The sequence below is a fragment of the Chlorocebus sabaeus genome, chromosome 1 (assembly GCF_047675955.1).
Source record: "Chlorocebus sabaeus isolate Y175 chromosome 1, mChlSab1.0.hap1, whole genome shotgun sequence".
Lineage (NCBI taxonomy): Eukaryota > Metazoa > Chordata > Mammalia > Primates > Cercopithecidae > Chlorocebus > Chlorocebus sabaeus.
This window is the reverse complement of record NC_132904.1, coordinates 115,969,245-115,975,244: the sequence shown is the minus strand read 5'-3', so window position 1 is coordinate 115,975,244 and position 6,000 is coordinate 115,969,245.

Sequence of the window (6,000 nt, the reverse complement as noted above, 5' to 3'; positions counted from 1 at the left end):
GATTGCGGTCTTTGAAATAACATGAGTGACTATAATAATAGCTAATCCTTCTACAGCACTTTCTACGTGACAGGTATCAGCCTATAAACTTTATATGTTTAAATCATTTCATCCTTATAATAACCCTATTAGGTAGGTGCTATTGTTATTCTCATTTTACAGTTGAGGAAACTGAGGCACGGAAAGGCTAAGCCACCTACCCAAGGCCAGTTAGATGAGGCGTGAGGCAGAGTCACCATGAGGAGAGTCAGAGAATGGTGGCACTGGGAACGGCCTTAGCAGCCCTCAGTCAGAGGCCCGAGGGGAGGACAGGACAGACTTGAGGCTGTGGTGGAGCAACCCTGCACCCCCGGTGGCACCTGCTGCTCCACGCACTGCCTCTCTGACCATCCGTCTCCAAGGATACAGGGGCCTAGGTTGCCCTTGGAGTCTGCCATCCCCTCCCCCTTCAGTTTGCCCACACTAGTGAGGGCACGGGCACAGCCTTGTCCCACTCCGTCTCCCTTCACCCAGCCCTGTTGCCCCCATCAGGAGACAGCCCTCTGCAGCAGAGTCAGGTATAGCCAAGAGTCCAAGGCTGTCCCACCCACAGTGGCAGAAGAGGCGAAGGAGAAGGGTTGGCTCATGGCCAGCTCAGAGGCCTCAGGAAGGGTGGTGGAGAGCAGCAGAGAAGCCCCTCCACTCCACTCAGGTCTCTCTCTCCAGGTGACCTTGATCCGGCACAGTGGGCCTATCCTAAAAAACCAGGCCCCAGAGCGGGGCAAAGGGCACCCTTGCAATATCATAGCTTCCACCCAGAGAAGGGTGCAGACCACGACTCTCCCTTGTCCCAGATACCACTCCCCTCCCCCACCCCAACTCCAGAGACACCGCTGCCCTTCTCAGAGCCAGTCCCTCTCCCAGGCCCTTTTCTGTCCTTCTCACCACAGCTCAGGAAAGGGCGTGGGGTGAAGGACACGGGCAAGGGGCAAGGATTCAAGGCAGCAAAGTACTTAGGAAACTAGAGAATTCCTCTGGCTTTTGTCTTTTAACCAATGGCACCATCCTGGCGCCGCCACCTGAAACTCATGGGGGTCTCCGCCGCTTTGGCCTGCATGCTTTCTATGAGCTTAGCCACCTCTTCCCTAGCAGGGAGGGGAATAAGAGGAAGGTTTGTTCAAGAGCTGCCCCTGGCCGGGAAGTGGAAAGACCCCTCCAGCTGGGCCAGGCAAGGTAGAGCGGAGGGAGAGAACACAGGAGTGGAGGCAGCACGTGCCACAACCCATCAAGGTGACCCTGGCTGTTTCTCTCCCTCCTGCAGGTCCCCAGACACAGCTCTCCAGAGGTCTAGTGTAGAGGACAGAGCGAGTGCACAGACAGAAAGGAACCCTCAGGGCGAGGCTGGGAAAAGGCCCCAGGATGGGAAGGCAGGGCAGACGGTTGGTTGTGGAGGGGCTGTAGGTCCCACCTTCAAGTTGCACTGAAGCACCTTGAGGAGGCCTTGTGCTGAGCTGGCTTGTTTCTGCCTCCCAGCTGGACCACAAAATGGGAGGAAACATCCCACAAAGTTGCCAAGCTGCCTCTGTGGCCGGAAGTGCTGCCAGGGGCTGCTGCTTCCCTCTCTAATTGCTCTTAATTTCTATGATTTGCAGGTCTCAGGCTCACGGAGGGCTCATTCCCCATTGCGATGGATGGGCAGGCACAGTCAGCCTGGTGAGTCAGCCCCTGCAGGCTCCGATGTGGCCCAGCCAGGTCCTGCAAGGTATAGGGCACCCACCTTTCTCCTCCTCTACCTGGGCCCAATCCAGAACCCTGGGCCACAAGCCCCCACTGGAGCTCCATCCTTTCTCCTGTTTCACCTTTACAGGAGGGTCCCGCAGCCTTTCACACAATAATAGGATGAGGAGAGATGATGCACTTGGGACCTGGGCTCAGGTTGGAGCTCTGTCATGTACCTCTGGGAGCCCCTCCTAGGGCCTGGCATATAGTAGGTGCTCAATAAATACAATGATCCTCCACTGCACCACTGACCTACAGGGGACTCGGCCTTCTACCATGTGAAACTTGGATATCTCCTTGTGACAGTGACTGAAGTACAACTGTGGAGTCAGGCTGCCCCTATTTGAATCCTGAATATGCGACTGTCAAAGTAAACTTGGGCAAGTTACTTAGCTTCTCTGTGCCTCGGTGTATTTATCTTTAAAATGGGGGTAATAACACTACCCACCTTACATCCATCTTTGTGTGAAAAAGTTCAAGTATGTTGTGATAGGCAAAATAATGGACCTCAAAGCTGTCAGCACCCTCATCCCCAGGACCTGTGAATATGTTGCCCTGAGTGGCTAAGGGACTTTGTGGATGTGTTGAGAGAATGGCCCTTGATATGCAGAGAGGATCCTGGATGCTCTAGGTATCCCCGACCTAATCACATGAGTCCTTAAAGCAAAGACCCCATCCTGGCTGGGTTAGAGAGACAGGTGATAACAGAAGAAGCATCTGAGAAAGAGATGCATCATTTGCTGGCTTTGAAAATGGAGTGGGGAGGGGAACCACAAACCCAGGAAGATGGTGGCCTCCAGAAACCAGAAAAGGCAAGAAAGTGAAATCATCCCCGGAGCCTCCTGAAAGGAACACAGCCCTTCCAACATCTGGATTTTTGTTTGCTGGTTTGTTTTTGTTTTTGAGATGGAGTTTCACTCTTGTAGCCCAGGCTGGAGTGCAATGGCACGATCTTGGCTCACTGCAACCTCAGCCTCCTGCGTTCAAGTGATTCTCCTGCCTCAGTCTTCCAAGTAGCTGGAATTACAGGCGCCCGCCACCATGCCCGGCTAATTTTTTGTATTTTTAGTAGAGACAGGGTTTCACGATGTTGGCCAGGCTGGTCTCGAACTCCTGACCTTGTGATCCACTTGCTTTGGCCTCCCAAAGTGCTGGGATTACAGGCGTGAGCCACCGCGCCTGGCCTCACGTTCTGGATTATTAGCCCAGTGAGACTTGTGTCAGACTCCTAACCTACCACAGAGCTACACGATAATACATTTGTGTTGCTTTCTGCCATAAGTTCAATGTATGAAGTTTGTGAGAATTTGTTACAGCAGCCACAGAAAACGAATACCTATGTGTAAGCACTTAGAGCGGGGTCTCTGGCACACAGTAAGAGCTCAAGAAATGCCAGCTCTCTGTTGTTATTATTATAGCACTGCGGTCACACAGGGGAGAGGACATTCAGTTGCTCCACTCCAGGGCAGTTTCTCTCTGGTGTGAACTCCTCAGAGCCCACAGCTTGCTTCACTGGGTACTGGAGACCGAAGGCAAGACCAGGGGGCAGGGACATCCTCAAAACAACACGTCACTCAGCACAGCCACTACGTGGGTATCAGACAGATGATCAGACTCCTGCCGTCCCTTTCTTCTAAAGAACAGGAGTGTGGGCACCCTGGAAGAAAGGGGTGGGAGTGCCTGGCACAGGCATGATGACATTCCTATAGCTGTCAGTGCAGAGAGGACAGCCCCGGGGCTTAATTGCACCCTATCCTATCCTCACACAACTGGGGCTGCCAAGGAGACAGAGTGGCTGGGGCAGGCGTGGTCATTTAAATGGTTTGCCATCCTAATATCGTACCTGCTGGGCTGTGGGGGGATGGGCAAGGCCTACAGTAGGAAGGACTTCGAGTCAGACAGAAGGAACGTGGGATTCCTCAGAGGATCCAAGAGAATGGGAAGGGCTGCTTCTGAACAGCCGTGGGCTGGCAGTGGGGCCAGGCAGACAAAACGGTCTCCGGAGGCTCAGTCCTTGATGGGTTGTGGGACCCCCTCACAGAGCAAGCCCCTCCCAATGCCCACTCCCACAGTCCCCTCACTCTGTCACCCCCCAACCAAGTGAAAGGGAGGCTTTGCCCCCACAGAACCCCCAGCCTGCCCACCTCCCCTTCATCCTTGCAGAAGCCTTTCGTCTCGAGTTTTCCTCCTCAGTGACCCCCACATCCTCCCTGGCTACTGGGGGGCCTCAGAACTCTGTCCCCAACAGATCTTCTACCTCTGAAGGCCCAGTGAGGTCCAATTTGGTGACTCCTCATAGTCCTTAGTCCTAGGGTAAGAGCCTTCACCTCAGACCAGACTGAGTCCAACACAGACACCAGACTGTCTGCAATACCCACAGGCCCTGCCCCAGGAGACAAGGGCCACTGGCATTAGACCTGTGCGCAAGAGCTGCCTTCGACAGCAAGTTCCCTGAGGGCAGCATCCATGCCTCTCTAGTAGGCCCACGGTAGTAAGGGAACAACCACTACAGAGCCTGCAGCCTCTCACAGAGGGCCCCGGAGAAAACCCAACCCCTTGCCATTTCCCCCAAGAGGGGAACTTGGCAGAGAGAGCCACTCCAAAGAGACCACAGGAGTGAGCAAGGCTGGGGAGCAGGAGAACCACCACTCCCAGGGGTACCTTGAATGCAGCCAAAGGGCCCACTGTCGGCATGGACCCGCCCTTCTCCCCACCAACCTCCCTTGATGCATTCCCACTGCTCTCTGCCCTACCTCCACATTCATGGACCACAGCACTTCTCCCTGATCCTGCTTCCATAGCCTTTATCCTCCACCCCCGAACTCACAATCTCACTTTCTGCTAAAGAAACTCCCCTTTCCATCTCCCCTCAACTCCAACTCTAATCACAGGGCCACTGCTAGTCCCTGTGATAACTTTGTGCAAGTTAGAAAAAGTGCCTCTTTCTCCAGGTGGATGCAGGCCTGATGAGAAGAGCATAGACTGGATTTCAGCCCCCAACTCCTTCTTGGCCAGGTGTCCTTGCACAGTGCACAACCTAGCCACCTGCACACAGTAACCCAGTTTGACAGACGCAGGGAGTACACCGATTGAAGGGCCTCGATAGACAGCCCAGCCATGGAGACTCAGGAGAGTGGACTAATTTATCCATGGTAACAAGGCAAGCTGGTGGCACAGTCAAGGTCAAAGATCCAGGTATCATGACTCCCAATCCAGTGCTCATTCTGTCTCCCCACTCCACCTACATCTCACTCTTGGGAACAAATAGCAAACCCAAGAGAGCAGAACCTGTGAAAGCAGCGCCTGGGGAAGCCTTCTTGCACTAATTAGAAGAGAAGTGATAACCTCATCTCAAGCACTGTCTAAACATAAAATTGAACATAAAACTTTCTGAACCGTGTACCACCTAACCCTTGGCTGGTGTGGAACGTAAATACAGATCGTCCCTATTTATTTCCCATCTACCAACCACATTAATCTCATGCTACTTCATTGTGAGTATGGCCCCTATGTCTGTCTAGGCCAATATATCTGTCTTGGCCTGGAAGCACCCAGACGGAGTTTCCAGCTTGCAAGGAACCCCTGAGCACACTAGTGCTGAGAAGATGGCTTTTCATTCAGGCGAAGGTGAGGGCAACGGTGATGAAGAAGAAAGGGGATGGGAGGGGAAGGAAAAGGTGGGGCGGAGGAAGAAGAAAGGCAATTCCTGATGTCTTAATTTCATATCCAATCTTCCCCGTTGCCTCTAACACCACCAAGCTCTGCTTCCCAGAAACGGTGGTGAAGATACACACACATGCCTGTGCATTCTTACTTCTCTCTGTGTTTTTCTCTCTGTCTCCATCTCTCTCTCTCTGGGCAGTGCCTGCAATATAATGTGGTGATTAAACTCAGGCAGAGCCAGGCTTCCTGACTGTATATCAGGCGTTGCCACCTCCTCGCTGTGGGACTTCAGGCAAGTGCCTTAACTTCTCTGTGCCTCAGTTTTCTTTTCAACACAATGGGGATAACAACAAACATGACCTCATAGAGTTTCATGAAGATTATGAGAGTGAATATACGTGCAGTACTTAGTACAGTGCCTGGTTAAGAAGGTATTCTGTAAGCACAAGCTGTAACTATCTCAGGGTGCTGTGTTTTTGGCATCTCGTCCTGGCCCCTTTTTCATGCATTTGGGATGGGGGTGGGGAATTGTCCAGGTTGCTGGCACAGTTTCCAGCTCAGTATTCTAACAGTCAGCAG